The sequence below is a fragment of the Nestor notabilis genome, unplaced genomic scaffold (genome assembly GCF_000696875.1).
Source record: "Nestor notabilis isolate BGI_N333 unplaced genomic scaffold, ASM69687v1 scaffold6654, whole genome shotgun sequence".
Taxonomy (NCBI): domain Eukaryota; kingdom Metazoa; phylum Chordata; class Aves; order Psittaciformes; family Psittacidae; genus Nestor; species Nestor notabilis.
In genome coordinates, this window is record NW_009926808.1 from 76,157 (window position 1) to 88,157 (window position 12,001).

Sequence of the window (12,001 nt, forward strand, 5' to 3'; positions counted from 1 at the left end):
ATCCAACCAACCTTCATCAGCTGTGGTTGCAAAGCAGAGCTGATACTAGGCTGTACCTTCGTTATTCTTCAGGTCCAAACCATGTCTCTTACATTTTCATTTAGGTAGTTTTGTAAACCCAGAGAATGCCTTACAAATACTTACAAAAACCTCGTTGTTTAGGGATGTATTTCCACAAGCACTTGAGTAAAAGATGAATAGCACCTGACAGGGCTCAGCAAGGTCTGTGCTGGCTGAAAGGTCTATTGTTTCTGTCAGTGCAGAAAACAATTAGCTGTGGGCCTTGATTTCTAGAGATACTGTTGAGAAAAGTACTGTTCTAAGTGGGGATTAGATAGGCCTATAAAGAATAAATATTTGAATTGTTACATGGTAGATTTAGTGGTTTTAATGCAGATAGGAATCTTTCTGCTTCAGGGCATAGCCAACCGCTAACTGCTTGCAGTTCGGAAGAAAATCCCTGTGTGGGCATATTATTAGGTAATTGCCTATTTATGAGGCTGCCTTTACCTTGCTCTGAAGTGTTTTAAACTGCCCTTATGTCTGAGATGGGGTATTGGATTAGGTAAGCTCCCTGAATAGATTCAGTTTGCATTCGTAGCAGGTATAGGTGTCAGTCCCTAGGAGGCAATCTTGCTAGTGCATGGTGCAGAGCTCTGGGGAAAAGGGCCTGTAATCCTGTACTGTTTTATAATCCGATATGTGAAAACGGTTTTGTAACATCATTTGTGTGGTTTTGTGGAGCAGTCCCACAAGGTGAGGCATTTATGAAGTCTGTGGTGTGTTGTATCTCTGATATTCAGCATCACGCTTGATGCCTGTGTTTAACTTCATCGCTTCTCTTTGGTACATTTTAGGTTTGGGGATATGAGTGCTAAATGGACTGTTTGTATTAGTGTTCAAGTTCTGTGTTTAATGGATGATTTCTCTTATGAAATGCCATTTATGTGAGTACTCGCTGTGGTTTTTAACCTGCTTTCTGTGTAGAAGTAGCTGTTAATTCTTCCAGCTATTAGAAAATGAGTGACCCTGAAAAGATCAATGAAATGACAGAGCATAGCACTTAGTGATCAGGTAATTACTCACACTAGCCAGCTCTCCAAATGCAGGGGTTTCTTCATTTGGTTACAGCCACTTTGTTTTGTGGTTGTGGTTTGCTTTTAATTCTAGTTCAAGTTTGTATTTTTGCCTTGGAATGAGGGGAGATGTAGACAAAGGATTTGAGTCTAGGTTGCTGGATGATATTTGACCTGAGTGGTTTTTTACTGCTTTACAATGCATGCTTCTTTGAGTACCTATCTGTAGATATATTTTGCTTTTGGATGTAAAAGTGTTGTAACAGACATTTGAGGACGACCTGTTGGTGGTTTGTCTATAAAAACTAAACTTTGCCTTCATCTTAATCAGCTTTGGTAATGCAGTGGCTCACATGGGAGGGATGGAAGATGTTTCATGGTAGCTTGAAGTGATACGTTGTAGATGAGGTTCAGGATACTGTGGTGTGACAATTGACTTGTAGTAATGTGTGGTAGGGTACACTCAGACCAAACAAGCTTGAGCTGTGGATTGTATCTCCAAACATGGATTTCTGTTTGAGTGACTTTATTTTGTGTTCAGCATAAGATGCTCATATACTTTTCCAGGACTCTGAAATTCAGCTCAGTGGCTTCGGTATCTGTTTTCTATGTTTTGAAGTGTTCTTTTTGCAGAACAACCCACAGAAACCCCAGGCCCCAAACACATCCAAAGCACTGGTGTGGTGGATGTGTAACCAGAGGCCCTTCTGTGTGTAAAGGAAAGTATGCTTTGTCCTTTCTTCTTTATTTGAAAGCTCGCTTGGGAAAGAGCAACCACAATCCTGTTGTTGATCATTCTGTGGTCTGGAGGTGCAAACCTCTGTGTTTTGGGGTAATTTTCTTCTTTACAGTGAATATCAAGCTGGTTTGGGGTATTTTTTCTCTACAGAGTTTGGTAAAAGATGACACACTATGTCCGAGTAATTCTCACATCAGTGAGAAAAACCTGACTGTGGAGTAAAAACCTAAACTAATCTCAAAGCTAGAGGCTGGTGTTAGCACCTTGAATAGGGTGTTAATCAAGCTACTGAGTAGTCCTGGAATAATATTCCTGGCTCTCAGGAGTGTGGAATACATCCACTAAGCTTGTATAGGCAGCTGAGAAAGAAAACTCATTTTATGCTGAGTACTTTCAGGTAATTAATTTCATGTCTCTTCTGAGCAGTGACTTCTCTGACACCGACTAATTCCACCTACATGGAATCCCACTCAAACTTGTGGCTTCCCCAAATGGCCAGATGAGATCAGTGCTTTATCAGAGAACAAACGTTAGGTGAATTGTATGTGCCCTGATAGGAGTTCAGAAGCATTTCAAAGTATATAGAGCAGCAGTCAAGAAGCATGAATGGAGGAACAGATCTGATGTACCACTTCAGAGGATCAGTAGCTGCACCAGCTTGAGTTAAGCTGTTGAATGTGGTATTTGAGTCAGAAATCAGCTCTGCCTGTTAAAAAGAAATACGCAGTAAGGCTTGGGAATGCTGTTCAACATGCTGCTTGACCACAGACAGCTGCTTTTCAGCAGCTCACATCTTGCCACTCATTTACTACAAGTTGAATTCCTACCCTGTCTGCAGTATCATGCCATATGTAGCTGATTCGGGCAAGAAGCTCTTCCAGTCCTTCCTCTTGTACTCTGAGATCCTCTATAGACTTACAGACACAACTTGGAGCTCTTACTCAAGGGTGCAGGCACGCCAAATGCCAATGTTGGTATTGGCCTGTTTTGTAGTGTACTGGCATGGACCAGGCAATCAGTTCTTTGCTCTCAGGAGTAAGTAAATACATTAGGAAGTTTTGGCTGACACTGACACTTGTAAATATGTATAGATTTTAATGGTGCTGACTACTTGGAACTAGAAATAACCAGATATTATTCCACAGACAGTTTTTATGGCCATGATTCAAAATTCCTCTTCCATAACATTGTTTTGCATTGTAGAACAAAATATTACCACACATGCAAGGCACAGCTGACTTTTGGGAATAGATGGTTTGGGAAGACCAGGCTCTTGCCTGTGCTTTTATTCCACAACATTTGCTCTTCCTTTATTTTTGACTCTTCTGAAGTGTTGTAGGGTGCCGTTACGACTCATGGGAGCATTGGTGTGTCTCTGAGAGGAGTGAAGGTGACTTGCTCTTTCTTGTCCTTCATGACTTAGGATGTTACGTTGTCTGGAAGGGGATTTCTGTTGAAAGTCTGAATCAAGAGCCTCTTTCTTCTTCTTTTCCCCTTCCCCCCCCTCTTTTCAATGGAAAGCAGAGTGAGTAGAGCACAAGTTTCAGGTCTAGAAACAGACTGAGTAGTATATATTCTTACAAAGTCAAGAAGCCAGTGGAGTTGTGTGTAAGTAGGATTGTCAAAGCTTCCTCTTAATGTTGCCCTTTGGGAAAAAATGTAGTTGAATGATAAATTGATACCTACAACCAAAATGTGAACTGCAGAACTCTATTTGGCTGTTGGAATCCCTTTTCTCTGGTTAATATTTAGCAGCCACAGTATTTTGTCTCTGTGCATATAATAGTGCCTGGGGCAGTGATAGAGGGTGAATTGATAATAAAGATCTTAAATGTATCCATCCTTATGTCTCCAATCAGAGACTCAGTAGAACACTGTGACAGTTTGAGGTATACTTTGTTTATAAAAGACAATTCCTCCAGTGTATCACAAGCCTTATTTTATTTACATAGATTCAGCAATTTTAAATACAACCTGGAATCCTTCTGATGGGGGATACTGGGGGGTGTTTGTATGGTGTGTCCATGTGATGTGAAACAGGTGGCTTCTGTGTGTCTTCCTAAATTACAAGCAAAGTTGGTTTGTATCACTCCTTGTCCAGTATCCCTGGGAAAGAATTACAGAAGGTGCTGAGCACCCTCACTTCGTGTCAGTAGGTGTTGTCATGCGTTGAAGTGCAGTTGATTCCTTTTCAATCCCCGCTTTTATTAGGTAAATGGATGTATAACTTCCTTGGGTTGCTCTTTCTGCCTCATATTATTAATATCATTTGGAAAACATTATTTTTACGTGGCCATATCTCAATTTATCACTGAACTTAGAGGGTGGCATAAAAGCTGAGAACTTTTACTCACGTTCATGTTGCGAACTTCAGGGGAATAAACCCGTTTCAGAACAGCAACAAAAAAACCCAGAAGTACATTTCAGCTACAGCTGAAATCAAGACCTTGTAAATGTTCTTACCTAAATCAATTGGTAAAGGCTGTCCAACATATTTGGGATTATCATCTTGTTCTAGTCTGTAGGCTGGGAAAACAGGGTTTTGTTCTGGTTGTGTGGCCTCCTGTAATGTAACAGAAGTGAGCTGATAGAATGTTATGGTGGGTTTATCTCTCTTTCAAAAAGTAGTTTATACAACTTCATTGTGCTTCTGGAAGTTTTAGATACATAGCCTGGTATGGCTTAGTAGTGTAAAAAACCCAGGAGCTTTTATCCTGGTTGGTTTTGTTTGGTTTTAAATGTATTTGTTACAAGTGTGAGCCAAGCCCCTCTATCCTGTATCTTTAGGAATGACTCCTTCTCATTATGAAAGAGCTTTGGTGGCATCAGGTAGTTCAAGCAGAGCCATGGAGGCTGAAATGTTCAGTAAGAATGAATATTGCAGGTTCATGAAGGAGCCAGCCTCTGTTGGTGCAGGTTCCCAAGGAGGGGGTGGGATATAATGTAATACGGGCAACAAGAAAGGTGTATCCACCTATGTTGTAATAATACTGTCTTGCTGGATTGTTGTAAGAGAGAAAACTAGGGGTTGTTACGGGGCCTGATGTGTTTTGCTCGGTGTGTTTCTGTCTTTTAAAATGCAGAATTGGAGACTTTTAGCCCTCTCTATCCTCACCATAGATTGAGGCATCTCGGATGCTCTAAAATGGAGGCCAGGTACACTGATTAAAGCGTTTAGTGCTGTAGGTGTGAGGGATATTACCTGCATCTAAACGGGTAGCTAAGAATTGTTTTGAAAACTACATTAATAAACAGGAACACCAAAAATCAAGGTGATGAAGGACGTTCAAACAGTGAGTCAAGTCTGGCTCCCCTCAGGTTCACCCTGTGTTCACACCTGCTCCTAAATGGCAGTGGCACTGTTGCCGTGAATACATTCTGTAAGTGCTTTTTGAATGCAGTCTTTAAATGTTCTCATACGTTGTATTACTGACAGGTAGAACGAAAGCATCTTGTGGATCAGCTTGCTGCTTCCTTTCCTAACCAAATCCTGTATTCAAACATGACGCTTCTGTCATTTGCCTTCGTGAAAACCTCTAAGCCTTTTAATGTCATTTTTTTTCCTGAAGCTAATCACAAACTAGATAAAACAAGCTTGTGGAAACCTTTTGTAGACCACTGTGTATTTTGCTTGGAGAAGATATCTGTATATCTCTATATCTATATAGATATACACACAGAGCAAGTGCTGGCGCGGGGATCTCCAGCGTGGGAGCCGCTCTGCTCCGGAGCGTTGGCTGTACCAGATCCCCTCGCGAAGGCCCCACTTCCCTGCGCACTAGCTTGGTATGCGGGAGCTGCGAGCCTGTTCACTGTGCTTTATTTACGGAAACAGCAGGCTGGAGATTGATTGCGTTGTAAGACACTGTGTGGATGAGGGAGGGTCACAGCACATGCTCAGTCCTGTCAGTCCGAGGGCGAAGTTTCTGCGTTCTGCGTGCAGGCTTAGGTCATAGCACAAGCTCAGTGAAAGCTCTCCGAGGTCTCTCAGACTGCATGTGCCTCCATTTTGAGTTGGTAGAGTGGAAAAGACAGAGTTTTAGCTGTTAAGTAAGAGGGTTCAGGAATACATCTAAACCCACAAGAGCCTGTCCTAGTCATGGATGATCCATTCAGCCCCTGCAGGTAGGCTACATCACTCTGGCCTCCCCTAAACAATGCTGATTTTTGCTGTTATGTGTGACTTCTGCAATGTTTATGAGATCATTTCATTGCTATTGCATGTTCCTCAGAACCTCGTAAGCACATCAGCTTTGCCGTGCAGCTGCTCGTGTGGTGCATGAGGGCACCGAGCAGGGGATCTGCTGCTTGAGGGGTGCATGTACCAAGCCGTGGAAGCTGTGTGGGCTTATTTATCTCCCTGTTCTCGTCCCTCGTGCTGCAGTTTTCGTTTCAGCGGTGCTGCCTGCGTGCCAGCCCTCTGGCAGGTCCGGAGGGAGCTGCAGAGGCATCTGCAGGATGCAGGGACCGAGGTGGCTGTTAGGAAATGTTTGGGCCTGCAACAGTGTTTAGAAGATGTTCCAGGGAGGGTCGCAGATCCATTGGTTGCTCTGAGGATGGGTGGTTCTGCTGTCGACCGAGGGGCCGGGATCCTGCTGACACTTCCTCAAGTATGAAGGGGAGTGTAAGTAGCCAGCATGGCTGTGCTTGCTTGTCAGTCCCCTGCATCTGAAATGCAGCTTATATATTGAGCTTGTGGCATGACAGCTGTGTTAAGAGAGACAGGGGTTTTATCAGGCTACCAAAGCACTGGGTGTTCTTCAGATCAGACTGAAAATGTGGGGATTTGGGCTCCAGTTCTGTGTGATGATAGTATGGTTGCAAATAGCTTTGAGGCCCTTGTGAGACAGCCGTCAGTGACTTGTTACTGCTAAATATAAATGGGTTTGTGAGGACTTGGGTGTGTTGAATGGGAGCAAACTTGATTCTGCAGCATGTCTTGTGCACAGTAGTGCCTGAACTTGTGCAAACCCCGATGCTGTTTGGCTGTAGCCCTCTGCCTGCCCCTCTGGCCTGCAGAGCTGATCCCAGCACCATGGGGGCTGTTGCTGTGGGGAGATACTTCAATCAGAGCTACTTGTTAGTGAGTCACTGGAGTGTGTTGAGTGTGAAGGGGACAGGATGGTTTGTGCTGCTCAGAGTGACATCTCTGCAACTTTATAGCAGAAGGCTGACTTCTAGCCTTGCCCTCGTAGCCATTCCCCTGTGCAGTGTGCATTGCTGGGGCTACCTCTCTTCTCTGGTCAGAAGCTGAGGTGTGAATGATGAATAGGACTGCCCAGTTTTGCTCGTGTTAGTGCCATGCCCGTATCTGTTTGCTGTCTGAACTGTCAGTTCCTTTTCAGTTTCTGTTTATACCTGGAGAGCATAAAAATCAAGACCACCTCTGTAGTGTGCATCACTGGTCACTCGTGTCTTTGGCTGAAGCAAAGTCATGCTGATGATTAGAGAGCACAATTCCCTTATTGGAAAGTCAGTGGAAAGGGGTGTCTCTGTAGGCTTTAGAAACATCCTAATAAAGAAGCTACTTGAATATGCACAGGAATATGACATTGCTCTGCAGGAATACAGGGGTGTGATACCTTCTCCTTCACACTTGTTCTAAATGTTGACTTATATAAGCAGGAGAGAATGCATGAAGAGATGGGGAGGGTTAATGTGTGACAGCAGAGGTGGTAAAAAATAAACACATCTCTGGGTTGTTCCAGAACAAAATCTGATTTTCAAACAAAAATACTGCTTGTTTTGTTTGGCAAAACAAATGCTGCTGGAATAATAGGCCAAATAAGGGATTCTTCACTTAATCACTTGCACATGAGAACTTACGTGTATGTGGTGTTGGTTCTGTTGGCTCCCAGAACCCCCCTGAAGGATGCCTGTGATGTCCTGTAGGATCAGATAATGAGGATGTTTTCATTCCCTGTGGCAGCACTCCTCTCGGAGCAGACCACCAGCATCTTTTGAGATCTCAGTTTTGCCTTTCCACATGCTTCAACACAGATGTCTTTCACCTCTGTTGCCAGTTGAGGGATTGGTCAGCCAGTTTATAAGGAAAGCAGTTGCTCAGGTTTGTGCATAGGTGTTCGAGTATGCTTTGGTTTAAAAGAAGCAACAACACAAATAGGAAACCAACCTCCTGGACCCTCCCCCCAACCAATAAAATCCATCCAAAACCACTCCCCCACCACAATAAGAAACCAAAGCAGAAAAACCCCTTGGTAGAAGTAGGAGTCAGGCTGTCATTATCTGTGGTACTAGCAAGATACATGGTGTGCTGAGAAGACCCCTTCTTCATCAGACTGGGAGTGTGCTTCCATAGTTACCACTAGTGGTGAAGTTTGCAGCTGGCTGGGTGCCCAGGAGATGCTCTCAAGCTCAGGGACAGTTGATAGGTGCTCTGGTGAGTTAGTTCCACTCCAAGTAACTGTTGAAGTTAGAAATGCATTATGGAAGTGCTTGTATTTCATCCTTTGGATGAAGAAATAGTGGCCAAGTACTTGATAGTCTCACTTGCCTTTGTTCTGGCCTCACTTTAACTTTTTTTCAAGACCTAGAGCAATAAGATTACCTCTTCCCTCTTCCTTTCAATTCTTTAGGCTGTAATTTGTTTTAGTTACAGCTTTGTATTTCCAGGTGTAAGGCAGAATCAGGGTATCTTCAGGCTTGTTTTATGCTTCCCATTCCTCATGCTTATCACCTTTACCACATGCTGTTGCTTCTCCATGTATCTGCTAGTCAAAGCAGCTGGAGATTTGTGTTGTCAAGCAAGCTGAGGGGCTGAGTGGTAGATCATTGCATCTACCTTGATGAAGTCTTATGGAGAAATTAACTGCTGGGTTGCTGCCTGCATGTATGTGCTGAAGAAATGGTGCTGAAGAAGCACATGGTATGTTTTAACAGTGAATATTTGCTTAGTATGAAGGTATTGCCTGGCCATTTTAGAAACTACACAGGATAAACACAAAGCAACAGAATCCTCTGCTGAATTCATTTGCATACTTACTTATCAGTGTAAATAATGCTTGTATATAAGTAACAATCTGGTTCTATTAAAAGCACATGTAAACCAGATAAAAACCTTTGCCTCATGCATTCATTTGGTTTTGAACTTGTGATCAACATACTGATGTCTTCCTTACTTGAAAGTAAACAAATAGCACAAAACAAGTATTGGAGAGGTGATCAGTGAAATCTAGAAGCTAAATAAAACACCCACACAGGTAATTCCCACGTGGAGGGAATGCTTAATTTCCTATGCAATAACCTGTACAGAATGGTTTTACTACAATCACTTCCATTGTGTCTTCTGTGGAGAGGACAGTACTTCCAAGGACTGTATAATCTTTTTTTCCTCATGTATCAACCTGACGAAAAATAACAGTCTCTTGTAAAAGCTCTCCCTGTTTGACTCACACTTCTGCAATGACTTCCTTCCCCAAACAGCAGCATGGGTGCAGAACACAGTCCTCCACTTCCTTAAAGTTCTGACTCTGCAATCACTCAGCAGGTTTGAGCTTGTCCCAGTGATACAAATGTTGGTAGGTGTTTATCCATTCCCAGTGCAGATTGAGCAATCGCTCAGAACATTCCCATAGAAGTCCATTTGCCTGAAATTCAGGCTTGGCTTTTCACTTGGAACACAAAATTGCACGTGAATATCTTTATTATAACACAGTTACAACATAGTTTAAACAAAACTTTGATTTCCTGGAGGCTGACCATTAGCAAGAATATTTTCTGAGCATTAGGATACTACTTCTAGAAATGGATTTTAAAACCTTAAAGAAAGAGGTTTAAGGCCCCAAGTGTAAGCTGGACACACGAAATTGGGTAACTTAAAGTAAAACCTTTTTAATGTAGAAAATAATTGTTGGGAAAAGCTAAGAAGGCATTTTTAAATCTGTAAATTGGTGTCAGTGCCCATGTAATGGAAAGAAAGCAATGTAATGTAGTTGTCTTGAAGCAAGAATTGTTTATTTTGGGGGTTGGGAGCCAATTCGGTTCTTCTCGGGCACCTAACTCACAGATTTGTGTTAGTTGGGGGGTTTTTGGTTAACGATTGAATTGCCTGAACCTGATTGTCCCTATTGTCTTTTGAACTGTGTAGTGTAAGAACTTAACATGCATAAGAATGGTGGTGGTGGGTCAAATGGAGGATCCATTTGGCTCAGCATCCTGTCTCCCAGCAGTGCCCATCAGCAGATGCTTAAAGGAAGCTAGACCGGAGCTGTGATGTATGGCAGAGGCTTATTGTGTTTGTGGGCAGTCTATTTTGCATCACTGTGGTGAAATCTTATGACTTCTTTAGTGCTGCTGAGGAGCAAATGTATGTAAAGCTCTTTTTTTACAGTTAAATCTTTGCAGGCAGAGCCTGGGAAGCCAGGAGGAGGGTGGGGAGGGAAGGTCTGAATTGGAGGCACAGATTAAAATGAAACAGAATGTCCTGCCACATGGATCTCTGGCATGGAATGCCAGTCCCTTTCAGGCCCTGATAAACTATTTTTTAACCAGCTGAAGTTAGAGTGCAGCAATTCTGTTCTCTCCTGTTTTGTCCCCCTGGAGATGGAACAAAATGATCTTTGCCAGATGTTTGCAGAACTGCTTTTTTTTTTTTTCTTTTCCTCATCTTCTGTACTGGACCATTTGCATAAAAGGAATTTTGTTTAAAAAACCCTTTTCTTGAAACTTTCTTTTTCCAAACTACTTCAGATTCATATTAATTTTACAGAAATCTCAAATCTCCAGGAATTGCCTTACCGTACCATGCTTTCAGTTTATGTAACTGATTATCTTGCCAATGCTAGTGACTGGTTACATCAGTGTACAATTGCAATTTATGATCTCTTCTGCCTATAATGCGTATATCTGGGTTTGGTTTTATTTATTAAGCCATTGATTTTCTTACCAGGCTTTGTAAATAACCCCAAATTTCGTAAGGTTGCGTATTAAAACCAGCAAACCACCCCCGTCTGTATATCCTAGCTTTAAGCTGTGTCTTTCCTATTTTAACCTCTCATCATGTAAGAAATTGACCTATTCCAACTCATTTTGCACACAATCTGTGCTCACCCTTGATGGCTGAATGCACAGTGATCACTATGCTGGTACCCTTCTGGTCTCAACTTCAGGTAGCCCTGTCCCTTCCTGCAGGCTGCATTCCAGGATAGTGAGAGCTCCTTACACTGGTGGTGTTTCTAGTTTGATTGTTGCAACTCCCTTTGCATTCTGAGGTTTGGGTTGGTGATAGGCAGGTGTTGCAGTGAGCAGTGGCTTTTAGCAAGTTGGTTTTGAAAACCCTTTTTGGAGAGCTCTAAAGGGAATTATCCCCGACAGTGTTCGAGGCTGGGTTGGACGGGGCTTGGAGCAACCTGCTCTAGTGGAAGGTGTCCCTGGCTGTTGCAGGTTGGAACTGGATGATCTCAAAGGTCTCTTCCAATCCAAACCAGTCTGTTCTATAAAGAGGGAGGGTTAAACTTGCTTCTGTATTAGAAATCATGCAGAACTGTTGCCAGCCTTCCTTCCTCTCTTCCCTTCTGAGGCTGATAAATTAAAGCTCCGCACCACCCTGTGCTGTCTCCTATTCCTTTCTCATCCTCACCTCTGAACTGTTTCCTCTCACTGTTGCTACTTTTGGCCTTGAACCTCCAACCTCCCCTGTTGCTTTTGAATGGAAAGGACAAAGCTTGATTGAACTGAACATCCTCTCTCTTCTCTGGGAGCTGTTTGGAGCCAGCCCCTCTCGGATTAGTGTGTGCTTGTCCTGCCCCGCGCTGCTACAGCAGCTTCTTGCCTTTTTGATATTCCATCGCCAGCTTCCATCTCCTTTCTGACCAGCCCCTGTTTACTTTGCAGAATACAACGTTGCCATGGCAACAGGTTACTTTTCAAAGGGAACATCTTGTCATTATATTTAATCCACTGCAGCTGAAGAGGACTGAAATATTAAGTTGTTGTTGCTATGGATACTGCTTTGTTACATCCATTCCTTTTGTGTTGGATTTCATATACGGCGTCGGGGCCTCTTTCTTATTTCTTTCCCATAGAATAAACACAGAGTGTCGTGCCATTATTATTGTAATTGCTCTCCACCAATATAATTTAGCTTAAAAACCTGCAGCACAGTTTAGTTTCCATAGCAAGAATTCCTTTTCCATTTGCAAACCCATTCCTGGGGATGGGGAAAGAG

General features: G+C 42.8%; 1 protein-coding gene across 1 annotated transcript in view; it reads left to right on the top strand.

Moving 5' to 3' along the window:
- Window positions 1–12,001, top strand: part of LOC104405145 (arginine-glutamic acid dipeptide repeats protein-like) — a gene marked incomplete at its 3' end in the record, with an annotated part of 83,406 nt that overhangs the window by 54,316 nt on the left and 17,089 nt on the right. The window lies entirely within an intron of this gene.